At 40.8% G+C, this 27,204-nt stretch overlaps 1 protein-coding gene across 7 annotated transcripts in view; it reads left to right on the forward strand.

Moving 5' to 3' along the window:
• Positions 1–3,919: 3,919 nt before the first annotated feature.
• The window catches only part of OSBPL3 (oxysterol binding protein like 3), a 90,536-nt gene continuing 67,251 nt past the window's right edge, over positions 3,920–27,204 (forward strand). For 6 of the 7 annotated variants that reach the window (XM_061996893.1, XM_061996899.1, XM_061996896.1 and 3 more), the window contains exons 1-2: positions 3,979–4,105; positions 23,056–23,176. The gene's annotated coding sequence lies outside the window, so the exon portion shown is untranslated. The other variant, XM_061996894.1, reaches the window with a different exon arrangement.

A 27,204-nucleotide genomic window follows, 5' to 3' on the forward strand; every position in this document is an offset into this window, starting at 1 on the left:
TATGAGGAAAGGAAGATCTGCTTATTTTCTTCACTATGGTACAGTCCACAGGGGTAATTCCTTCCTGATTGCCAAGCTGGTGGATATTTCCTCTTTTTCAGTTTTTTGTCTTCTCACTTTGATCAACTTCTGGTCACACATCTGTTTTACCAACACAGAAAAACCATAAGACTTCCTGCTCTGCCCTCATCTGAGTAAGTAAACTACAGCAAATTAAGCAGTTTGTAAGGGGAAGAGTAAAGATTGCTGTGACAGCAGGTCTGCTTTCGGCTACAGCTGTAGAGCTTTGAGCACCATACAAATGAGGAGCAGAACCAAGACTGCTAAAAGAATTTGCAACAATTAATGAATTTTGCATCATATATTGAGATGTTTTCACATGGTCATTACAGCAGCAGGCACTTCAGAGGTAAACTTCATACATATTACCTCACAGGTATTCAGAAGGGCTACAAAGGGAATTTAACAAGGCTAATTGTAGCTGGGGCAACCCATGGAAGAAGATCCAGTGACTAGGGTCATGTGAAAGAGGCCTGGGCAGACTAGGGAGATAAGCAGGCATTTAGAAGTACCAGCAAGAAAAATACAGGAAAGGTAGCGCCAGTAGCTTACACAACACCAGCCTGTAAATGCAACAGGACAACAGCAGTGTTTGCCAAAGCATTGCCAATGGGATAGAAGGCTTCTCAGCAGTGATTGAGAATAAATTAAAAGGTACTGACGTAAGGACAGAAATGACATGATGGGGAGGGCTGGTGGAAAGAGGAAAGCTACCAAGGACAGATTGATTTTGGCACACAGGGAGAGATGTTGCTGAATTTCAAGACTGACAACTCCTGCCCAGGACTGAAGATATATGTAGTCATCAGGAGAGAAAGAAATATTAATCCAATAACTTTGCAACATACACAACTCAGCCGCTGCTCATACATTCTTGTTCACAGGGATACTGAGACATATATTCCTCTGCTATAAATGTAGATGCTCTTCACAAGTCCTATTTGTCTTAGTTGTTCAGCATACCACAGGACGTAATTTGTATCTCACAGTGCTTGTCACCCACAGGAGACTAACATTGCTTAAACATGAAACATTGTTGCATGTCTTTGAGTTCAATAGAGATGCAGTAATTATTTTCACCCATTAATTAAAAAAAAAAAAACCACTACAAGCTGAAATTCAAAAGACAAGCCCTTTCATTGCACCACTGGAAACAGTTTTAATCCAGGCCATGTCATACAATTATGAATTATATTAGATCAAAGGGAAAATGAAATTAAAAAACTCCAACCAAACAAACAAAACAACCTGTTGGATTATGTAGAATAAAGTTCCTCTTCTTAATAGCTCTGTAAAGATTACAGTGTCATAAAGCTCCATCAATGACAACTGAAAAACCCAAGAGGAAGATTAAATTGAAGGTTAAGTGCATGATGCTGAGGAATGCCATGACCACCTTCCTTTTCCTATTATAAACTGGATGGGTTTGTGTTGAAGGAGGAAAACCAGCAATCTGTATTCAGACAGAGGCTTTCTGTATATACATTTCCTCTGATGTGTACAACCGTCTTGCATTTTGCCATCTCAGTAAACAGACTGTGATTATTTCTTTGTGTGTTGATTTTCTAACAGAAAGAATGATCTTATTCTCAAAAGGATGACTATTAATTTATTTCCAAACTTCTCTTTAGCCTAGGAAAAGAGAGTACCCCAGTATTTTTTCATTCTTTCCATTCAATTGAAGGGAAGAACAAGAGAAAAGGAAACAAAGCCCTAAATCCATACAAAGATCAAACTCCTTCTGGATGTTAACTCCAGTGAAATAATTTAACACAGCCCAATGACGTGCTTATGCTTAGTGCTTTTATTTTTTTTTTTTCCTGCAATGAACACAGAAACAGTAAATGTCCTAAACATTTCAGGAACCTCAGATAGTCCAATGTCTGCACAGCAGGACTCAAGACAGAGATTCTGGACTGGAAAAGAAATTTATTTTTGCTCTGTTTGCTTCCTTTTCAGTGCAGGACCTGTAGACTGTACATCCTCAGGGAGCTACTCAGTTCCTTTATATACCAAGAGGAGGTCTGAGTTTCATTTCAGTGGGAGCTAGAACAGGCTGCACATGCATATGAAACATACCGTTACCTAATAGTATGTTATTACATAATGTGATCACTAGAAAGGTGTACCATCAACATATTCCAGTTGACTAACTTTTCCTTAACTGATTTATTGCTGCAGGCTATTTGAAGCTTTTAATTCAACAATTGTGCTTTTCAAAATGACAGTGCTATTTTTGTCCCAAAACTTCTATTTGCAAACCCAAACTGTTATAAAACCTGAAACCTAATGAACTGTTACATGCTATTGTTAAATTCCAGTTGTTTGTAAGCTGATAAATACCCTCCAGCAACACCTGTATTCCCACACAGCAGCAACTTGAAGCTACAGTGTAATCAAAACTGAAACCGGTTCTGTTGCTTTTCGTTGGCTTTACTGTTTGATGCTGACCGAAACATAACTGCTTAAGTTTTTGTTGTGTAGCCAGCAGGTCCTTAAGCTAATGTCAGGCTGTATAGCTACAGTCAGCAGCAGAAGCTCTATCTCTGGAGTAGCACATAGGCCATCACTGAAAGCAGCATTCAAGGTGTTTGGGTCACTTTGATCTTTATGGTTTCAGAAGCCTCTGCTGGAATATGTTCTTAATAAATGTGATAGTCTGTGATGTCTCTCACTCCCTTGTAAGATTTCATTCAAAGTGCAAAGTATCACCTTACTCTCGGGTTACGCTACAAGTTCCCATTCATGAACACCCTCCCTAGATTTGGGATGTCACTCGAGCTTGCTTTTCCAAATGTTTCTGCTCTTTTCTAATGAAGTAGGACCAGCATAAATTAATAAAAGGGTTTCTATTTCCCATAACCACTCCAGCTGCAAAAAGTACCATGCTCTGAATGGAATTGAAAAGCAGTTGATGGGTTTTGGGCACATGAAGCTGAAGAGGGAAATTAAGGTGGTACTTCCCACCCCCCTCCCTTTCTCCCAAGTGTGGATTAAATGGCACTTTGTAAATAAAACCTGTGTGGGCCAGGTCACATCCCGTCTACATCCTCGCAAGCGGTAATAATTTTGGAAAGATTTCGCTCACACTTTAGAGGGTTCGTGGAAGCAGTCCAGGACGCTTCTAACGGCTCAGATCTAATTACTCCTTCAAATTGTTTCTTTTAAATAAGATTCAGAGGAACAAGCTAATTTTAGGATGCCGGTGGGGGGCGGGGGAAGTGGCGAGGGGCGGGAGAAACAGAAGGGAGGGCTGTTTCCCTCCCAGCGGAGGAGCCTTTCCCAAACCCGCGGGCAAGGCCGGGCGCGGGGCGTGCTCTTCGGTCGTCGATGCTCTTAGGCCGCTGTGGGTGAGGCGGCCCCCCGACGCTGGGGAAGGTGGGGCAGGTGCGGCAGGTGCGTGTGCCTATGTTCCCAGCCGGCTCGCACTTCGCCCTGAGGACGCGGGAAGGGGGCGGCTGAGGCAGCCATCGCTCCCCGGACCCCGCGGCTTCCGCGAGGCCGGCGTGGGATTATCTCCGCGCCTCGCCCGCCCCTCTGTGCGCCGCCCGCCCTGGCCTGGCGTGGCCCAGCTGCTTAAGGCCGGCTGGCGGGCTCAACAACGGCTTAGCCAGGAGCTCCCGTCCCGGCAGCTCTGTCCTCGCGTCCCCACCTGCCCGCCGGGCGCCGCCCGTGACGTCATGGAAACCCCCCTTCCCCCGCCCCAACGGCCGAGGCGGGCGGGCGGGAATGACACCTCCTTACCACGGGAGGGGGGGAAAGGAAGTGAACGGGCGCTTCCCATTGGTCAGGGCGACTGCCACTCGAGCGCGACGGTCCCGCCCCGGTCCCACTCGTGGACATTCCCCACAAGCCGAGGCGAGCGGAGGTGTCGCTCCGCGGTCCCGCCCTCCCCGCTGGGACCGGCGCAGGTAGAGCTGCTCTTTACGCTTGCGGTTGCCGTTCCCGCCCGGCTCCTTCCTCTCTTCTTCCTGCTGGCTGCGGGGCGCCGCTGCCCGGGGCTATGGCGGGGGCCTCTGGCAGACGGTAGCTCGGCCGGCGGCAGGTGAGGAGCTCAGGTGGATGTCCGGGTGGGGCTGGCGGCCGTGGGGTCGCTTCCTCGCCGCGCTGTAGGGACGGGGCAATGGAGACTGCGGTGTGGTGGGGCGTAGCCCTGGGTGGGCGGGTGGCGGTTGTCGCCCCTCTCTCTCAGGCGCTGCGGCGGGCCGGTGCTCCGCGGGGGAGGGGGCATGGACAGTGCCGCCGGCAAACTCGGTACGCGAGAAAAGTGGCTTTTTGCCACGCGGAAAGCACCGTTCTCGCTTGTCTCACGGTGAGAGCCCCGAGGGCTGTTGGCCGGGGCACGGGCGGGCGCACGGTTACCGCCGGCACAACACCTCAGCCCCAGCCCCTCACGCCTGCACCGCCAAGCCCCTCTGCTGTCACCTCCTGCGGCCCTCGGCGTTCTTGGCCGCGCTGTTGCGGGGCGGCAGCCAACTTTAGCGCCTTTCCCTGCATCGGAAGGCTGCTGCTGAGGGCTGCTAGGCACTTACTTAACTCCCGGTGCGCTCTGTGTGGCGTGGAGTAGGAGCAAATTCCATCCGAGACGTGATATACCGGGCAACCGGTTCCCGAGTGCTTCCCGGGCGGAGAGGCGGCTTTCCCGCGGTGGGGGGCAGACAAGGGCAGGACTCCCCGCCTGGAGCCTGCTCAGAAGGGTCGAGCCGGCTGGCTCTTAAATGGAACTTCGGAACTCTTGGGCTTGTTTGCAAAGCCATCTCTCGTCTACATCTGCGGTTCCTTGCGCTCGGGTAAAATAAATAGTGCCACTTCCCCCCCCCCCCCCCCCCCCTTTCTTGCCCAGAGCTTCAAGAAAATAGGTTAATTAAATCCGGCCACTTCAGTTTCCAGGTTGATTTAATTTCCGTTTGAGGACAAATTAAACAACATGAGCATTTAAATACTCTATGGCTTAAAAATTGTTTGATACAGTTCACTGACGTAGTCTAGAGAAAAAAGTGTTTAATAAATTCATTTTTTCCTTGTAAGGTAATTTATTTGCTATATGTTCTTATCCTAGGTCCCTAATGGATGGTAACAGTATTCTTCTTTCTCAATTTTCTTGAGAAGGGGTACAGGGAATAGTTGGTTGTTGCCTTGTGCCTTGACTTTCATTGATTAATTGTAAAGTTCAGAATACTTAACTCTAATTTCAACAAAGCTTGCAAGTCCAGTTCAAGTATTTAATGCAAGTGTTTTCATGGATACTTTCTGTAAAGCCAACAATAACATTAGCTTTGATTTTTATTATTGAAAGTGTTTTTAAAAACCCCAATCTTAAGTAATACTCCCTGCTTTGTACTTCCAATAGATGAAGCTAAATGTTTTCCACTGTGACTCCTGGGCTGCTTTCAAAGCGATAACATTCACAGTTCCCTCACCACACACTATGTTAGGCTCATTTATGTCCTCTCTTGTGATTTTTGTATAATGTCTGGGTTTGCATGCAGGAAAGGTGGGAGGAGAGTTTTGGGAATTGGAGATGCTCTCTGTGTATGAGTGTGCGCGTATGTGCACTGAACAGTTGTGGTTGGTCTGAAATTACTAGTATGTTCACCAAGGACAGGAAATGATGGTGAGGCTCATCTGGAGTCTGCTTATTGCAACACTGCATGTGTGGCTAGCTTATTCACTTTTTCAAATCTAAGTATACTGTATTTTACACAAAACCTGATATGGGGGGGTTTTTTGGTAGCTGTGGGCATGTCAATGTACAGAATTTGGTCTAGTTCAAACTGCATTCATTATAAATACATGCATGTCAATCTAAGAAGCTTTCCTTTAGCTGTTGCATTCTGTAGGTTTTGTTACATGCTGTGTGGAAAGTTGAGTGAAATAGGGGATTTTTCTGGCAGTCTGGGATCTTGCAGTTTCTAATTGTAAACTTGAGTTTTCTATTGATATAGACAGTATTCCTAGCAATTTATGTATGAATAATGTCATGAATAGGGAAGTACTTTTGCATTTTGTAGCTAATATATTTTAGGATTAAATTTGATTTGCTGTAGTGTGCACTTCAAAATGCAGTGATGAACGACGGAGCAGGGTGGGTTTGGGACTATGCAGTCACGGGATACTTTATATGTCAGAAGTAGCATGGTATTTATATCGTCATGTTTTGATCTCACTGAAGTCACTAGAAATGTCACAGTTCATTTCAGTTATGTTAAGGTTTGACTTCCCAAAAACGTAAAGTTTAGTTGGTAAAGGCTAGGGGAATACTGTGATACACCACTACTAAGGAAGCCAAAGAAACTTATTGGAAGAATCTAATTGGCTTTTCTTATATCATGTTTCCAATAATAGGCTGCAGATACTGGTGAGGTCCGACAAACAGCCCTTCAGACAGAGGCTACTGTATTTCTTTTACCAAGTTTACTCAGCTCTCCTCCTTGAGATGCTGGATTTTCGTGTCTGTCTTCTGCCTTTGTGGTTGTGTTCAAGCAGTGTACTTGGGGGGGCAGATATTGTTTTTAGTCTCCCGCAGATGTCACTTGTGGTACAAATACATAAATCCTTTATAATGTGCCCCAAAATACATGTTTCATTGCTGAATGTCCTTCATTTGAAGGACGAAGAGGATTTGTGTATGTAACATTCTGTCCTGTTGTGTGGGTACTTGTCCCTCATTCTGCTAACATAAGATGTATTTTGTCAATGTTAATTTCTAATTATCTTAGAGCGAAGTTTGCTGTCAGCCTTCAAGGTTGAGTGATGTGGGTGTTGATGCTAATGAATATGATGATATAGCTAAAGTTGGAAACATAATAGCTAAGAAAAGCACAGCTGTGGGTCTGATCCTGGGAGGCAAGATATTTTAACTTATTTTCCTTTCAATCTGTTTTAGTTTGTTGTTCTTGCTAAGTTCTCGAAGCTGCTTGTGACTTTCATGTAGTACATATGTTCAGAAATAGCAGATTCTATTATTATATGAAGTTATCACATGAATTAACACAGTGTTGGAGTAGTGGTTTTGGAGTTCTGCCAACATGAAACTCACGGCACGTTGTTGCTTGAAGCATATAAAAAAAAGTTGAGGACCACCTCAATAGAGGGAGAAAACTAAAAAGTTGCACAAATTCTGATTTTTCTGAATTCAGGTGTCCTGACGGAGATAACTGTTAAATTATTGTACTTTTAAAATATGAGTTCAATGTTAATTCTAGTACTTGCCTTGTTAGTAAATGCAGTGAGTGTTCTAAGAAGTGCAGGCTGACCAAGAAGTGAATTTGCTCAGTTCACCCCACAGCAACTCGGGCTCTGCTGTCTTCTCTGCTGTGCCAGCACAGGCCTGACTCAGTGCAAGCTCCTTAGGGTAGAAGTCACGTGTTGGTGTGCAGCACTAAGTTCGGCACTGCTTAATTCTATTGCAGCGTCTGGGCACTCCAGCATGCAAACCACAAAAGCAAAGATACAGACCTGAGCTGCTTTTGACGTGAAAGGTGCTGAGCACTTTTTGCAATGCCTGCTTGCTAATGATTCACAGTCTTTGGATGAAGGCTATTCTGGACATGTCTCTTGAACATTTTTTTCAGTGGAAAAGAAGTACTGGTAAGTGTGACTTGACAGGATCCCTATTATGTGCAACAAGAGGAAGGAGTAAGAGTGAGAAGTGACTTTCACCAAGCCTGAAGCTGAAGTAGTGCATTGAGAATTGCTATGAGTTTCTAGCTCTGAGAGATCTCCAGACTTAATAATTGTATATCTGTCAGTGAGACAGCCTGACATAAAGATAGTGGCTGCTTAATAGCATCTGGTAAGTCACAGAAGGAAGGCTGCAGGTACAATTTGATGTGCCTCAGTACATTTCTTTTCAATTTTCTAACAGTTTAGACCAAACTTGAAATATCCTTCCTTTGAAGTAATTGAACACCATATTAGCTGAGCTCTGCATTCCTCATCTGATGAAAAGATATGTGTATCTGTGTTTCTAGATTTCTCACTTTCAAGTCCAGTTGTTAAATAAAGTACTTGAACTGAAGATTCCTCTCCTTAGTCTTTAAGTTGTGGGGTTTGGATGACTGAATCATATTTAGGTTGGTGAACATAGCTGCTGCTGTGTCAACACTGAAGTGCCACAGAACATGTCCAGATTGTTAACGTGGATGTGCGAACAAACCTCCCTTTCTTCTGCCTTCCAGTGAAATGCATGAATTGGGAATTAAGGAGATTTTTATTTTGATTCATGTTTCCATAATAATGACTTAAATTCTGCCTGAATGTTGGCTAGCTGAAACCTGAAGAACCATCACAGAGAAAACATGGAAGTATGTGGTGCTGAGGTTGTCATGCAGCACTTGTGTTTAACTGCTGCACTTAAACTGAAGATATTAATGATACAAATTAGCAAAGGTGAGAAACTAATCCTTGTTTGTACCAGTGTATTCATAACTATTTTGTTTACTGTAATGATACCTGCTTTATTTCAATAATGACTTTTTGTTGCCATTAGAAGAACCTGAAGCACTGGGCTTTCTGGCCATTCGGCGGACCCTCTGATGAATGTTTTTAGGGTAGAAGTCTCAAGTGCATCCCTGGCAGAATAAAGTCATACTCTTTCCTCATCTTAATTTCTGCCAGTGCTGTTGTTACTGCTCATGATGATACTACAAAAAGTCTGTTATCTCAAGTGTCATCTCTTATCTGTTGTGGTGGTTACTTAGGTCACCTTTGGGTCACTTCTCTCTGATCTGACTTATGCTGCTTTTTCTTGTGATTCTGGAGGCCTTTCCTAATCACACCATATGCATTGTTACTGTTTTGATTTTTTTCTTTTTTTTGTCTTACCCCATTTTCATGTTGTTGCTGGTGAAAATGAATGAAGCTCCTGGTCTTAGTGGTTCTGATAAAGAACAACTGTGTGAGTATACTCCATTTGCCTTACACATTTACTTTCTGCCAGGAGAGTAGCTGAAACCACAGAAGAAGATTTTTGAACAGCTTGTCAGTCACCAACAGAACCATGTGTGCAGGAGACTTTATCCTTTACAGTGCACAAGCCCATCTGTGTTGCTGTTAATTCTACTTGTTACAGAAGGTTAAGTCCTGCCCTTCAAGTTCTCACGTGTACAAAGTAGGATATAGGTCTCTGGCTCTGCTTTCTTCCATCTCACCAACCATTTATATTAAAAAGAATATAAACTGTAGTGTTTCCCTCATCTCCAAGATAATTGCTTTGTCAGTGTGTCTAGAAAAGTAGCCTTAATGAAGGACAGAGGGAGTTTCTGCATACTCTTAGTTCCTCAAGTGAAATGGCTTTGAAATAGATGGCTTTGAAACCATTCTTGGTAAGTTCTCTTGTCAAAAGGGTTGTGCTGCTGCCTCAGACTGTGAGGTATAATAGCAGCATCACCCCTGAACACCATATAAAACATGTCTTGCTCTCACCTGCACCCGGGACTGCTAACTGCAACTCTGCTGCTACAAAAGAAGCTTGTTTAATAATCTTATAAAGTGCTCTTTTCTGAAGGAGGGTGAATGGTTCTATTGTTTCTTTCTATATCCTTTGCTTGTGGCAAATAGGAGTGCTGAGATCCCCCTAGACCAAGTTCTCACAGCATAAACTGAATCTAAATGCAGCTTGTAATGTAGGGGTGAGGAGGGAGGAAGTTCTGCTATGAATATGCTTCAATCACTGACTGTCTTATATACCTTACACAGTGAGTGTTTGTTAAATCTTCTGTGGTACTGCTTGAGCACTTCAAAATAACAAGTTGTACATCATCAGTAGCCATGGGGATCCCAAAGACATGCTAGTGATTACCGTTTGCATACTGGGGAGCAGTGGGAACTATCTCCAAAGGATGTGGGTTACAGAGTCTTTGCTAGTTTAAGATGACTCTGGTAGGAGTTTTAGATGGCTTTCTCAGGTTTACTCCCAGATACATTGTTACTTGATGGAGACAGACAGGCTTCTACTCACTAAGAGATACAGTTTCACAATTTGGTAACTGGGTGGTGTTTCCCCTGCTGCAATTGGAAGCATGTATGTCTGTGCAGCTTGGTAGCATGTTTCAGTTCTTGGGAACTCTGCAGCCAAAGTTTAGTTATGTTCTAAGAACTTGCTAGCCCATCTTTTTTAGCAATGATTTCACCACCTCAAAAGAAGCAGGCCACCTAGCATGCATCAGGCTATTTGGAGCTGGCATTATTTCTGAGAAATTGCAGGTCTTTGCTTTTTTACTTTTAAAATATGTGATAACGGTACAAAGAAACAAAATATGTTAAGCAAAAGGCATTATTAAGACTATGCTTGAAAATAAGTTTCTTCCATAACTTTTTTTGCTAGTAAGTCAAGATGACTAATAAGGCTCTGTGGTCTACCCTGGTGTTATTCATGTTCTGGAAACTTCAGAACTGCATTTTATTTGGTGTTAGTGTTAAGTAGGGTTAGGTGAATCACTCAGAACATCCACTTTTAGTTTCCTGAAATGATAACATAATGATTTTGTCACTTGTTAAGATATATGACAGGACAGGCAGTGGACACTTAAAACCCAGGAGGTTCCCTCTGAACTTCAGGAAGTATCATTTTCAGCATGTCATTGGATGCTGGTGCTGGTTACCAGAGATGTTGTGGAATCTGCCTCCTTGAAGATACTCAAAAGCTGACTGGATGTGGTCCTCTGCAGATGACTCCAGCTAGCCCTGCTTTAGCAGGGGAATGGACTAAGATGGCCTCCAGAGGTCCCTTCTAACCTTAACCATTCTATGATAATTCTTCTAGTATATTTGGAAGTGTAATGTAGTGCAACTCTACTCTTCAAACTTTCTGAGATCTAGAAATGATCTTGGAAAAGCTAGTCAGAGCCTTTTTTCAGTCTTGCCTGGGCCTTAACTAAATCAGTAAGCAACTTTGTGGTTGAGAGACAGGCCATCTTTCATACAGCAGGGTGCAATGCAGTCTTGTATGGAATTCTAGTAACAACCATGTTGAAAAAGGAGAGTTGATAGTTCTTGTATATTTTCTGATTAAGGTTGAACAATAGAAGAAAAAGAATTTAGATGTTGATCTACATAACTTTGTTATGGCTACTGTTTTTTAAAAAGTGAATTAAGTAGATATACCCTTACTAGCATCAACAAATACTATTTAGTGACTAAAATGATGGACAAAAGATGTATTGTGGACTCTCATTTGCCTACTGCTGTGGTATCTGTACCACAACTAGGCTGAATGGGCATCCAGCTGGGTATAAGGGGCTGTTTTGCCATGTTGTTCTTCTCATCAGAAAACTCCATATCTAAAGGGAAATGTAATTTAAAGTTTGAGTGTTGAGCAAAATATTGGGCCGAAGTATTATGATTGATTCTTGTCTTCCTTAACTGAATGGTACTGCTAATTTTTTACTGAGTGACCTAGCTAGGAAGTAACAATTCAAAGCTCTTCCACTACTGCCGCAGCTACTGAAATTCAGGAAGTATAAAACCCATTCATGCTTTCCTGTTTAACAAAACAAACAAAAAAAAGCTGTATCACTGAGTTCACTTGCAGATTAGTTGTTGTTCTCCAAATCCATCTATCTCATGTGCAAGGTGTTAAAACCAGAAGCACTCAATATTATGATGACCTTATCAAACTAGGACTCACTTATTGAATATCTTCCAGTGCTTGGAGAATTGTGGAGGAAGGAGAACTCACTGAGGTAGGGAACTGCTATGGTGAATGAATAATGTTCTTGCCTTTTAGCTGGTGTCCAGTTTGTTTTGCTGAAACAAGTTTTTTAACATCCTGTCTCTTAGAATAAGAATAAAAATCCACTGCTGAAATAATGAAGTTTTTCATTCAATTCACTGGAGAAATATGGAACTTCATTTCTGATTCAGAGATAAAATATTAGATTTTTCCACAGGATAGCTGAATCACAGGCTTCTCTTCCTGCACGTGTATGCGCAGTTCATTTCGCAGTTTATTTTCCTATGTATAATACTAAATTGTACTGTACGCTTTAAAGTGTAGAAAGATCAACACTTCCACTTGAAAATGAACAGCAGAGCCATTGTAAGATATTGCTTTGATGGATGAGATTTATCGTTTACTTGTTTTTTGAAAAAAAAAAAAAGGATATTGTCAGATTTTCATAAAATGGGTTATTTGATAAGGGTGAGTTGTAAAAAAATTCTTTTTCCTTTATTGCAGGAAAACTTCAGTATACAAGGTGGCTTTCTTTTGCCGTATCATATGCATGTAATTGCCCATGTACTCAAGATTGCTCACTGGTCATAATTTTACATTTTAAGAGATCAAATTTCAAGTAATAGGACACAATTGAGTTTTTAAATGCATGCAAGGTCATTGTTTTCATCAGGCAGTCTAATAATCTGCTTTTAATCCTAGTTGATTAGTGTGATAGGCTGGGCGGGGAAAATACAACTTCCGATTTATTTGTAGCTGTATTACCAGCCATGTCTTTTATTTTTAAACGAGTAGCTTCCTTAATTTCTTAGTAATTCAGTGGTAGAATGGTGGCTGGATCTCAGTATCATCAAGTGACAGAGTATTCTCACTGTTTGAAACATTTGTGGGGCTTGTCTTTGGTGGTGACTGGTTCCTACTTGAAGAGGCTTATGAAATCTTGATTTCTGAGGCATGGACTTGGCATTTGAAAACACCCATATTTTTCTAATTGGGGGTGATGTTTTAGCCTTGATAATACAGACACAGTGACAGTTCACATTGAACCCAACATCCTTTGTCAAATGAGCTTGCATTATTTATGTTGTACTACTAGAATGCATGGTTAGGGTAAATGCACCTTTCACTCAGTGCAGGATGAGAATAGTGTGCTTCTGGCTTTCTCAGATTAGACTATTAAATAGTAGTTCAGTGTGCAGAGCCCTTGTGCAAAGGATCATCCCTGCTTGCGGCTATGTGATTTTCATTCCTAATATCACTGCTTGACAGTTCACAAGTGCATTACCATTTGATCCGCCTTGTGATGGGTTACTGAAGAAGAGAGAAAGAGTAGGTTGTGCATCTATTGTACATATACTAGCCTAGCCTAATGCACTTCTAGCTAAGAGGAGGGATGGTATTTGGTAAGGGAACTAGGAATGAAGGCTGGGAGAACAGATTTTTATGTATTAATGTACATAACTTTAATTCTTATTTATTACCTTGATTGACCAAACAGCTTTTTTGCTTCCCTGTGATTCTTTCTGGCCCTTGAAAATAATAGGGTTGTTTTGAGTAAATACTGGCAGGTCATCTTAGGAAACTTTTTTGCCCAGTCTGTGAATACCACTGAAACATTTGCATGCAAGAATGTTCTGTGGAATGTGGAAACAAAAATCACAAGTCAGTTTGGCTAGACATGTGCTTGGATTGACTTTGTTGAAGGGAACTCAAGAAAACTTCTGGTCCTCTAATTCCTCCCTGCACTGAGATTTTGAAATTCTTGTTTCTGCGTATCTGAGTCCTGGAACTTTAGAATCTGCAGCAAGTCTGTTTGGAAAGGCACAGACGTGCAAGGCGTTGACATCAAATTAAGAAGAAAATGTCAGCAAATTTCACTATCAGAGTTTATGTAGTAGAACCTGCATGTGTATGGTAGCCTAAACAGATTCTAAAAGTGACAGTTTTTTTATTTGCCACTTTTTCAAGGTAACATTCCTTAAAGAAACCTGGCAAATGTTGTTCATGAAAGAAATACATGTGAGTGAAGCAGAAGTAATTTCTTTTTATTAATGGAAACTGTGGAGCATTAAGGCAAGGTCAGTGTGTGGCCCAGGTTAAATCAGCAATACTAATATGGGTAAGTGGTATGTAAAGACGACTTTGCTTAAAGTGGCTGTACAGATGCACCACAGGATTGGAAGAATGTTCCTGGGTACTCACATTCAGTATTTGTTGCTGTCAATACATTTGTATGTTCTCTTTTGTAAAGTGACCAAGCATCATCTTAAAATAGAGCATTGTCCCTAGATGTCTCATTAACTAATTGTTTAAAAACTCCCCTGCTTTGACTAAAACTTTATTCTGGGATTCTGGCTAAATGCATCCATAACCAGCCTGTACAACTGGCCAAAACTGGTATTTTGTCCCCGTATTTATAAAATCATCTACGTTCCCTCCAAGCCTTTGTCAACTGGTTAACTTTTTTGCTTCATTCACATGGAAGAGACTCTGTTTCCCCTGGTCAGTCTAGGAGACTTGCATATAGACTGGAAGTGATACAGAGAATCTTGCAAGGTGGCTGACTAGTTACACTCAGGGTATTCACTTCAGGACAGTATTCTGCTGCTAAATCTTCCTTGCACGTACATTGATCTTGGGTGTTTCTTGGCTCATATTTTTTGTTTCCTGACCACATGCAAAATGACTTTTTAAATGCTTCTCTATATATCTTCTTTGGAAATGCCTTACTTTGTGTTAAAGGGTAGCTTTTTTCTCTTTTTAAACCTCAATCAAATTGGTGATGGATTGAGTGTGTAAAGGGTGGGTGTCAGGAGGTTGGGACATCCCTTTTTTTTTCTATAGTAGCTAGCAACAGGACAAGGGGTAATGGGGTGAAGCTGGAACACAAAAAGTTTCACTTAAATATAAGAAAAAACTATTTCACCATGAGGATGATGGAGCAGTGGAACAGGCTGCCCAGAAGGGTTGTTGGAGTCTCCTTCCTTGGAGGTCTTCAAGACCTGCCTGGACATGTTCCTATGCAACTTGATCTAGGTGACCCTGCTTCTGCAGGGCGGTTGGACTAGATGATCTCTAAAGGTCCCTTCCAGTCCCTACCATTCTATAATTCTATGTGAATACTTTCCCCTCCTTAGTCACTTTCAGCTCTTGTAGCAAAACTTGTGCTTCTTGCTCTTCAGGTCCTGACCTTCAGGACTCATGAAATGCACTCACTGTCCTTGTATTGTGGCTTAACCTTAGATGGTAGGCTAAGCCCCACACATCGTATCACTCGCTCCCTCCGTGTCGGGATAGTATATAGAATCAGAAGAGAAAAAAAGTGAGAAGACTTGTGGGTTGAGATAATGACAGATTAATAGGTAAAGCAAAAGCCAGGCACCCAAGCAGAGCAAAACAAGGAGTTCATTCGCCATTTCCCATGGGCAGCCAGTGCTCTGCCATCTCCAGAACAACAGGGCTCCGTCACATCTAATGGTTACTTGGGAAGGGAAACACCATCCACTCTGAATGTTCCTGCTTTCTCTTTCTTTCCCTTGCTTTATATGCTGAGCATGACATTATGTGGTCTGGGATGTCCCTTGAGTCAATTGGGGTCAGCTGTCCTGGCTGTGTCCCCTCCTAGCTGTTGTGCACTCCCAGCCTTTTTGCTGGCAGGACAGTATGAGAAGCAGAAAGGCCTTAACTCTGTGTAAGCACTGCTCAGCAGTAACTAAAACACTTCTGTATTATCAACAGTGTTTCCAGCACAAATACAAAACATAGTTTCATGCTAGGTACTATAAAGAGAATTAACTCTACCCCAGCCAAAACCAGTACACACCACTCTGCTCATGTGGCTTCTCTCAGCCGGTGTTTTAGTTGTTCAGTACATTAGAGATGCCTCTGTACTTTTTGTCAGCAGAAATATTTATTGGACACCTCAATTCCCTTGCCACTAGTAGGACTGTTAAATAAAACTAGTCCTAAGATAACTCTTGACAAACCCTTCTAGTGGTCTGTGTCAAGCCTGTTAATTTTAATTTACTATCATCTGTGGGCACTTTGCAATTATTCTACTAAATAAGATGATTGAGAGCCTTTTTTTTCATGGAGCTATTGTCAGGTCCAAATGAGACCTACAGATTTACCTTGTTTTTTAAAAAAGTATTTGAAGTAGTGAATCTGATACTGTTGACTGGTATTTCCTTCTGACTCTGACTTAATCTGAAATCTTGCATGTTACAGATTGTAGTAGGATCGACTTCTTTTTCCTTTCCTCCATACACCTCCAACTCTAAAGTCAGATATTCTGTTTGCTCTCCTGCCATTGTAGAGTATCTCACGCTGTTTGGGGATTTTTTTGTCTGCCTCTAGATTATGTTTTTTAAATGTTTATGTTGGCTAGAGATGAAGTAGGCACAGTAACTTGAACACATGAAAGCTTTATTTGCAACTATATATACAATTTAGTCTGCTTTTTCATTCAGGAATCTGTAGCAGTCTCATCTGGTTTCCTCAATTCGTGCTCAGGAAGCTATTATTTTTTATTCCATGCTGATTGTGATAGAAACTAAGATAGTTTGTTTACTAAGAAATTTTCACTGCCAGGTTATTTCTTCACTTATTTGCAATGTGTTGAAGGACTGTGATTTTAATATCTTTTAAATACATTTTAAAAAAAGTTTTAACTTTATTCCTGTACTTTAACATATGAGGTGCAACTTCTTTAATCAACTGCTTCCTTGCCTTTTTGGGAGGGGTGAAGAGGCTATTTATCTCTCTAGACCAATTTCATCTTGTAAGTTGTCTACTGTACACTGCATTCCAGGAGGCATTTCCAGATGTGTTTCTGCACATCTAATAAAACAGCAGTTCAGCATTATCGGTTTTAAGATTTTATCTGAATTCTGCAGTCTGCCTGACTACTTGTTCCTTATGCTTATTACTCGAGTCAGAGAAGTTAATCTCCTGTAATGCCCAGTTCACCTTCATATTTTTCATTCTAATAAAATCTGTACCAAGCCCAGTTTCTTGGAATCTGCTGCAGATTCTTAGCATTCTGAGTGGGACAGCCTCGTTTTAAAGTGCTTTGCTTCTTTTATTTTTTTTTTTTTTTACCTGATTGTATTTTGTTTGTTCTTTTGCAATGGTGTGCTTGGTTTTTTAAAATCCATTAGTTTTAAATAGTGCAGATGTATACCATCCCTACTTTTGCTGGGTTTTCTTAATAGCATGTACATTTCAATATGTGTTCTAGCCATGAAGACTGTTGTTCCTGTGATGTTTAGCCCTGTATTTAATTCAAGTTCATCAGTTTTGTAGTAAAGGCCTCTTTTTTTTAAGTAGAGAAATACTTCAAAATGTTTTATCTAGTCATGCCTTTTTACTGAGGCAGATTACTTGTCTGGCTGACCTCTCTTCTCACCTGTGTCAGGACTTTTGGCCCTTCATCAAATGATCAGAGTCCTTGGCAATATCTTAATTTTCTTTTTCTAGTGCAGTAAGGTTGTATGTGGAGATTGCATGAGTACCCAACAACTTCCACATCTGTGATCTGCAAATCTGTCTTTGGGTGTGTCACCTTATCCAGAGCGTTAGTGTGGTTGTCTCAGGAATGAGAGTCCATCAGCGGGAGAGTCCTGCTGAGTGACTCTGGATACTCCAGTGTTTCATCCTTTCTTTCTCCTTATTTTAATACCTCTATCAAATCCCTTGAGATATAACTGGATCAATTATTTGTAGCCCTGCCTGGCCTGGCTGCTGCTTGGGAGCAGAACAACTCAAATAGGATGAGTCCCTCAGAGTGCTAGGTGTTGTGGTTTAGGCCCATCCAGGGACAAAAGACCACAATTAGAATCAAGTACCACGGACATGAGAATTGCCAAAGGGCAGGGAGGGCTTAATTGCCACTTATGGTCCCAGACAAAACAGACCAGGCTACTCGGCTTGGGGAAGAGAACAGAAAATAATTTAATCCACCATGGACTAAAACATAACTATAAACCCCCAAAACATAATGAACAGAAAACAACAGAGTGGTACAATGATGAAGAGCACAAACAGCCCTTCAAGACCATCTTCTCCCCACCCCTTCCCTCTTCCGGGGCTCAGAGCCCTGATCCTGGTGTTTTTATCTCCTCTCCTGTCGAGTGGCTCAAGGGGTTGGGGAATGGGGGTTTCAGTCAGTCTATTCCTGATGACTTCTGCCATATGTCTCTCTTCAGGGCAGGTGAGCTCCTTGCTGATCCTCCCTGCTCCTCCGTGGGGTACCTCACACACACGGCAGCCCTGCACGGGCTGCTCCGATGTGTTCATCCTGAGGCCTGCAGCTCCTCTCTGCCTCTTGTGTGGGGCTGCTCTGCAGCCCGCAGACTCTCCAGCACAGCCTGCGCCATGGTCCCCTCCTCACACAGTCTTCTGCCCATCTGGGTGCACTCACCTGGAGCTGCTGATGGCTCTCAGTCCTGCCATTGCCCTCCGTGGGTTGCAGGGGCACAGCTGCGTTCTCACCACAGCTTGCAGAGGGATCTCTGGTCTGGTGCTTCTCCTTCCTTCCTCCTTCTCTGACTGTGGAGTCTGCATGGTCACCTCCATCTTGTACTGCTCCTACACCTCATCCCAAGCACTTCAAATTTCTGTCCTTGAATTGTGATAGCAGAGGTGCCAGATTGGCCCAGCTGGGCCGGAGGTGGGTCTGAACCCAGGAGCAGGGGGAAAGTCTGAGAACTCTTTACCAGGTCTGTGCTGTAGCCCCCTCCTGCTGTTACCAGGCAAAAGCGGCTCCTCACAAGACCATGACACTAGGTCATTCTGCTCTGATTCATGACAGTTAACCTGTAGCATTGAGAGTCTATTTATCCATAGTAGGTGCATGATTATGTGTATGGAGTTTCTTAAACATTCATGGTTACTCAACAGGTTGTTGCAATTGTCGATGTTATTAAATAAAAAGGTCTGTAAGAGTGACATCTAATATACAGATTGCCTCCAATATTAGTCCTTATTTTTTATGCTATTTATCCACATTTTAGTCTGTTATTTCAGAAGGAAAAATCTTAATGGCGACGAGTTTCATGATTTTGTGTTTTAGCAGAAGTGAGTAAATGAAGTCTGTCTACGCCTGCACTGACAGTGGGGAGTCTTCTGTTCTGTGGCAGCTCAGCTAACAGTAGGGCATGGATGTTCTAATTCATGACAGTGCACATCAGGAGGCTTGCTTTAAAATATCTCTTTAGCAACAAACAGATGTAGTTTCTTTATCCCGTTGTATCTAGCTTGGTCTGCACCAGAAATGGTAGGCCAGGGGACTGAAAAAGCTGTGGCATGCTCTCTTGACTCTTGTTCAACGTAAGAGGTACTTCCTGGCAGATGTCCAGCTGGCACTCCCACAGTGCCTGCACAGCTCTAACACATGCAAGTCCAGAGTCTTAGCTGACCCATCTCTTCAGCTCTAATGAGGCATTCAGTAACTCCTATGGTCTGATAAACACTTTATTTTCTGCAAGTCGCATTGTTATTCTTTTCCCTATTCACCAAAGATGGGGGTGAAGATGACCAGAACACTTAAAAATTAAGAGTTCAGCTCAGTAAAGAAGAGAGAAGAGGATGGATGAAACCAGAGACCAAGTAGGTACAGGGCACAAGCCAGGTGATAGTTTGGTGGGGAGGGGAGTTTGCAGTTATAGTCTGAGGGAAAGTGGAAAGACTTGTCATTGCTTTGATGGTGTGCTGCTTTTTTAAAAAAAGAAATAAATTCCCTGAATTGTAGAAAATATGGACACTTTACCTTCATTTTAGAGGTCATTATGTAATTGAACAGAAATGCTGAATATGTAGAACACATTTCTAATTGTCAGCCAAATTTTCTGCCTGAAGCCTGTTATAAGCTCAAAGAGGAAAACTGATGCCTGCTATGTAGAACTCCTTAAATTTTTTTCAACCCTTATTTGGTGTAAGAAGGCAGAAGATAGAACTTGTTTCATGCTTTTCTTGCGATGCTGCAATCTCCTCTGCTGTAGCAGATGCTGGACCTCCTTGTTTGTGTCATGCCAATACAATGAGTGCAGCAAAGGGTCAGGCTGCATGTATGTGACAGAGCCTCATTCTTCCTCTTCCTCTGCTGTAATGCCTAGCTAGGTAGTACAAAAAGCATGTGAGTACCAGGGCAGCTTGCTGATGAAGGTATTGTTTTGACTGAAACATGAGGTGAGCAAGATACAGTAGTCTGCTAAGAAAACAATGAAATGGATTAGTTTGAAAAGGTGCAGGTATGCCTGCTTCTGTCACCTGCTGTAACTGGCACCAGACTGGTGGAATAGGAAAGCAATTAGTCTCTTGAAAATAGAGACTCCAACACTCATTCAGAACTCCTAACGTAATCACTTTAATGATTTGCTTCCTGCTTCTCTGTGGTAACATATAACTGTGTGTGTCTGTGTGTATTTTCTAATGGAAAGATATCCTTCCTTGAAAGACAGAAAAGCTGAGGGAGAGCTATTAAATTCTGAAAGCTATATTTAGCTCATAGCAATTAAAGCTAGCACTATATCATGACACTTGTATATACCTTATCTGTCATGCAAACTGTAAGATTTTAATGTTTGATTTCAGTCAGACTTGGCATTACTGTTATCTTTTGCTCACATTCCTTAAACTCTGAATTATAGAAGGCAGGTCTATTGCAGATTGTTTTGGACAAGTCACTGGCTTTCTTACTTTTCCCTGTCGCTTTGTTCCTAGTTCAATTTCAGCATAAACCAGCATAATCCTGTGTTGCTTCCAAAAGGGATAGTTGTGCTTTATCCTTCTGCCTGCAACTGTTCGGTTTGCTCTTCTCATCTCATATTCTGGCATCATGTCCATGCAGTGGACTGGTTCAGCAAACTATGTGGCTAAAACTCTGGGTTTTTTTCCTTGTTAGTTAACTGGATTAGTTTCCCACCCTCAATCCATTCTGTAGTTGTGTTGCTATTGGATTAAATAGGAGTTGCAGCAGAAATTAATTGCTAACTTTGAGAAGGCAGAGAATTGTCTGGTTTTTCCTCAAAGGCCCAGTTCTGCTTTCTACTGATTTGCACCAAATTATACTCTCTTGTCAGATCAAGTCTTTATTACACTTCCAGTAGGGTCTTTCAGAAATATATCGGAGTATGTAGCTTCTTTGAGCCTAAAATAGTAATAAATAGCTTAATGAATTGTAGAATTGATAAAAGGTCAATTATTGCCTGTTACCTTTTTTTAAATTCTCTTGGGCACCAAATAATTAATTTTCTTTGTTCTTCAGTAAATGAGCATCCTTCTATGATGCTTATATAATCTGTAGTCACCCACTGTGGAATGCTTATTGTTCAGTTTATCCTTCCATTCCAATGTATCAGCTTCTAGAATTTTTCTAATGTCTGTGAATATCTGTACATGTGAATTACTTTTTCACAGGCATAAAAAAAAGTTATAAATCAATCAACAATGTAATTAGGCTGGTCTGAATTTCCCAGATAATTTTTAGGAAGTATGCACCTGCATTTGAAATAGCCAGAAACAAAATATCAATGGGTGCATCCCTAAGCTCACTTATCAGGCTAGACCACTGCAGCACAGTAGTTTGGGGAACACAGGGCCTTTTTTTGACCAATAAGTTGTGAGGAACATTTCATTTTAGAAGGTGGAGGAGCTCTGTCTGTGCAGAGCTGTGGAAAGATTGTGGAACTACAAAGACATTGATTGGCTTTATGAGGTGACTAAGTGATTGACAGAAGCCTCAGCTCCCTGATGGACTTTTTGGATACCTTTAGAAACAGCATTCAGAGTTAAGGCCCCTGAATATAGCTTGTTCTAATTTCATGAATTCTGCAGCTGTGAAGACAATGCAAGACTCTTCTACAAGAGACTGCATAATAAAGTGGAAAATTCTAGATATTCACTCTTGGCTGAATAAAGGCTTTGAGTTTGAAATAGTGGAAGTGGCAATTCCCCTTTCCTGTCCCTCAACCTATGGTGTTGCTGCACAAGGTCTGACCTTGTGGCTGTGTTTAAAAGGTCAATTATTTTTCTTCTTTTGTGAGGGTAATTAAAAAAAAAAATTTTTAGGCCATCATGTCTTTTGGAAGTTAGCACAGAACTGCTGGTGACCTAACGTCTCTAGAAACAGTGCTTAAGCTATATTTCCTATGGGGGTTCCTCTAGAATCCTATTTCAATGTGATTCAGAACATACACCCAATGATTAACATAATTGTCTCTAACCTAGGTCAGATTTTTTTTTTCCTATTTACATTGTTCATGCAAATGATGCACAGAATGAAAGGCACTATTTTGCAGAGCAGTGTCAATAATTCAATAAATGCATAAGAACGTAGTTCCTTTACTGAAATGAAGCTGTGTAATCTATTGACAGCATATAGAAATAAATAAGAAAATAGTTAAATTATAAGAGTGGATAACAGTTTTGAATCAAGGGTACAAATAATTTAAGGAATTCTCTGCATATTGATGCTGAAGAAAGGTCAGGAAAGCTTCAGCGCGTTGGGGGAAGCTTAATGATGTAATAGCTTTTATCAACACTAAATGATATGTGGCACCCAGACATTGGTTTATCTGATGTTCATTACATACTTTTTGGAAACATTATCATCAAGCTGATATGGGAACTGACTTGGTGCCACAGAAATTCAAATCTAGTACTTGGAATGAAGAACCATACAGTCAATTAATATAGAGGCTAAACTATTAATCCTTTTTAGTTCAAACTGAGCACATTAAATTTAGGCTTAAGCAATTTCTGTTTGGTAGTGTTCATATTGTACAGAGAAGTACTGCAGGGTGCTAAAACAGTAAAATTGGATTGTCTTCAGAAACTGTGCATTTGACTATATGTCAAAACTATGTGGTGGTGTGCTTCAAAGCACTGGTTGAATAGTGATCTCTGAGTGCAGGATTCTTCTTTCCTTTTTTTGACCAGGTGTTTTGAGTGGGTTCCCTTCACCCACAGTAAGATTACACACTTGTGTGAAATTCTGGTTGCTTGGGGCAAGAAAGATTTATATTACAAAACTTATTATTCTGTTAGTATGTTTGTAGACTAAAACTTAAGTGCTTAGTTGTAGAAGAATGTGGCTAACCTAAACCTCTAATACAAATATTTTAGGAGAGGAAGGTGTAATCGTAGATGCTGTATTTTTAGGGAAATATTTTTAGTGGGAAAACACATGAGAAAACAAGATATAAAAATTTACAGATATTCATATATTGTATTTCTTATCCTCCCTCATGCTTCCCAGGTGTGACAGGACAATGCAGCAGGAAATTTTATTTCTCATCAGATTGGTTGCTGTTGTTTTTCAGATCCAACACCAGACTCAAGAGCTTGACACATCTTGCCTAATGGAATTGCTCAGACTTGCACTGCTGTAAAAGAAGAGATTTGGATTCTTCATAGTTGGCACTGAATTGACCCACTTTTACTGTAAGTCAGTCTTCCTTTAGTGCTCCCTGTAGAAGCAGAAGTTAAATAAATATGGAACTTGTTTCAGCCTAGAAGGGACAATATGAAAGAAACTGCGTGAGTAGCTTCTTGTTATGAACCATCACTCCATCAATGGAGAATGGGAGAGGACTGTAGTGCAGTGGGCATAGATGCAGCACTTCATTCCTCTTTTGGGGTGATACATTGTGCTTAGTTATATGTCTAGAAGAATTGAAAGATGTAGAAAGGAAGTTAAATAGGTAAACGTCAAGTTATGTTAATGTAATGTTATGGGATAATTGTTCAAAAGTACCTCAAAGCTGTATTTCTTTTGAGGGAACTGGAAAAAGTACCATTTGTTGGCTTGTACTGTATTTGGGTCATCTTTAATCTTAAGCATTGGGATTTCCACTGGTCACCTACCATGTCAGGAAGGGACTTTCTCAACCAATGCACCATTGGATTCTGTGGTTTGTGTCTCATTCCAAAATACTCTCCCAGAGATAGGACTTTGGTGACACTGGAAGATTGTGTTAACAGTGACACTGTAAAACTTCTTATGGTGCTTGTGGATGTGTTTTTTGCCTGTTTGCTAGTTATGAGATTTATCATTAGGAAGAAATTCTATCCCAAGTTATATTTCCAGTTATGGCACACTCACGATGCATCCTGAGTGCTTAACAATCTCTCTTTAGGGGTAGGTGTGTTGATGATACACTAGATCTTCCTGGATAGCTGTTTATATTAACATTTTTGAAGAGATGTTCTTGATTTTTTTAACCTATAGGCATTAAATTAGTGTTACAGGGCACATAGAACAGGTAGGATATTGTAGCTGTTACGTGCATGTAACTCACATATTTGCTTGCAGTTGTGGCGAGCTGGATGTTCTGAACTGTGTAGTTGTTAGTCATATGATTGTGGGATTTCAGAACTAATGTTTTGAAGTTAGTGTTAACAGGCTTACATGGATCTTTTACCTGTAAAAAAGACTATAGCACTGCTGTTCTGCATTAATCTGACATTATACTTGGACTCTGTGTGTAGACTTAGTCACTGCTTTAAGCTGGTGTAAATCTCAATTCCTATTGTGAGCATGTAAAACTTATTGCTAGCTGTATATTGTCCAGTACACTCCTCTGGAAAGCTGGAAATGAGTCTTGAAAACTGATGTATGTAGCAGGCACAAGGGTGGCTGCTGTAAAGCACACAAGCATTCATGTGTCTTTTCAGCTTCTGCAAATTAGAAAGTGAAAAAGAGTTGGAGGAGGAGAACAAGTGGAAAATACTTCTGCCTGGTTTATTTGTGTTGGTAGGCACTGCCATACTGATACAATTGGCTCTCTCTGGGAGGTGCCTAGTTGCTATAGGATCCTTTTACCTATGCAGATAGCAGAGTTTATCAAATACTATTGCAAAGTAGTTAGCTGACTATGTTGAGAAGTTTTATATTTAGTTATCAAAGCAATATTTCATGACTGTCTAATTAATTTCAGAAAATTTCAGCATACTTAGCAGAAAATAGTATAAACCTGCCCCACCCCAGTGTGCAATGTGTGGCTATTTTATTTACAGAGCAGGTTCTTGTGGAACAGGTATTTTTATGACTTTCTATGGAGTCATGCAGGAAACATGAAAAAGTTAGGGTAAGACCTCCCTTTGCTTATCCTTATTTTTCCAGTCCAAGAATGATCTCCACTGAAAACCAGTTTTGGTAGTTGCTAAAAGGAAGGATGGTAGATCTACAGGGATACAAAACAGAGTTTGAACAGTTGCAAACCAGGAATTTTTCATGGCACTGATAATAGCTGTAGCAGAAGGCTGCAATGAGAACTAGCATTTATCTCAATATTTTTGTTTTCATACTGACATAAGACCATCCTGTTGGCATATGTTTTTGGAATGCAACAATAATTTGTAACACTTTTCTTGAGGCATTAAATCTCACATTAACACATGGTGTAGTTTCGCTGAATAGCTCTATGTCTTTAAAAAAAGGAAAGAAATTGTGCTTGATTCTCGAAGTGAATTCACCTTCAAGTGGAACTATCATAAATTCACTTTTACTTAGTTAATAACTGAGTCTAGGGCTGTTATAGCAGCAGTTTCCATATATTGCTGGGGTTTTAGAGGAATTGTTAGCTGCCCTCTCAGATGTAGGAAAACATAGTGAAGAAAATGGTCCTTATTCCTCAATCGTCATGAATGTTCTTAAAGAGACTTCATGGAACTGCTGTGTATTCACTTGGTATTTTCTCTGTTTTTCCAATCTAAAATTCCAAGCTTACTTTTTCAATAAAGATGTTATGTACATTGATATTTATTGATTGATTTATTTTTGTCTCACTTGGACCACAACAATCTTGTGAAAGGTATTTAATTTTGCATTTGTCCTGATTTTGGCTGGGATAGAGTTGACTTTCTTCTTGGTAGCTGGTACAGTGCTGTATTTTAGATTTAGTATAACATCAATGTTGATAACATACCACCTTGGTGGCAGTTAGATAAGTAGTGTTTATCTTTCAGCTTCAGATTTTTTAGTTTTCCAGACTGCTGGCAAGCAGGTATATAGGAGCTGGGGAGGAGCATGGCCAAGACAGCTGACCCGAACTAGCCACAGGGCTATTCCATGCTGTAGGATGTCACTCCCAGTATGTAAACTCCCAGTATGTATGTGTTGGGAGCAGTTGGCAACGAAGGGTGGATCGAATAGCTTCTGAGACATCAGTCAGCGGATGGTGAGCAATTGCATTGAGCAATCACATTTCAAGAGTGGCTTTGAAAATTTATGAAAAGCAACTGTTGCATAGCTTCAGGACCCCTTGCTTTCCAGTTGTTCAACAGCAAAGGTTTTTCATGCAGACTAACTGCATGACAGGGGAAGAGAAGGTTGCAGTTGCTGGTGGACTCTTAGTAATGAGGGTGTGGGACTGCACCTCCCATCTTGGCATGGGTAATAGTGATTGAGGTGTGTTTTTTGGCCTCAAGCAACTCTTTTTTTTTTTTTTTCCATTCACTGATTCCTAGTTTAAATTTCTTCTATTCCCATTTGCTTTTGGAAAAAGGTCATATCATCATTTATTCTTGTATTTGAAGAAGAAATGAAAATTGCATTGTTCCTTTAGGTTTGAAGAAGCTTCCTAGACTAAGCAGAAGAATGTTATGATTGTTAAAGTAGATACTTTTCAAGGAGAAATAAAGATTAAAGACTGAGTAAAATGTTAACAGTGTAATTTTTTTTTTTAAAGTTTCCTGTGTAAATTTCACAATCTGTGTGCTTCTGTAGTAACATGTATTAACCTTGTTTTTTCTTCACATGTTGGTTCAAGAATATCATCTCTTTTGGGGTTTTTCTTGTTGCACATTTTTATCAAAGTGTATAGAACAGATGAAAAAAGTCAAGTCTTACCAAGGATAATTATCTATAGTGACTAATAAACAGAAATGTAGTTACAAAAATGTAACACTTGTGATATTTGTTTAATGATTTTTTTTTCTTTAACTTGGGCTTTGTGCATGCACCATATACTTATTAAAGAAAGTAGCTACTATGGAGACACATGTTTTTAGTTATGAAACTGTAGCAAAAACTTTTAAGAAGAATATATTCTCCTGTCAGCTGAAGTTAAGTTGAAAGAATGCTCAGACTCTGTCAGAAAACTGGACAAGGCCTTATCTAGTAGGAAGTAAATCATACTGGCTGGCAACTTGCAGGCACAATAGAGCAATACAGTATAAAATTAATTTAAAAACAGCTTTAAGAAGCTTTCAATGTAGCAGCTTGTTTTATTGTAATTTTCACTGGCCTTCTCTTCTGTCCAAGTGACTTCCATGCCTCTGTTTTCTGGAGGAGAGCAGGGCTCTGCTGCTGTATTTTTGGAGGATGGTACCTCATTAAAGAAAATGAAAAGTTTGTGATCTAAGGCTAGATTTCATATGATGCCTATTGTAAAAAGTACCAAAAATTTTCCTTATCTTTTTTTTTCCCAGTACTTTAATACCTGAGCAATTTGACAACTGTCTATAGG

This window comes from Colius striatus, chromosome 5 (assembly GCF_028858725.1).
Source record: "Colius striatus isolate bColStr4 chromosome 5, bColStr4.1.hap1, whole genome shotgun sequence".
In the NCBI taxonomy this organism is placed as follows: Eukaryota; Metazoa; Chordata; class Aves; order Coliiformes; family Coliidae; genus Colius; species Colius striatus.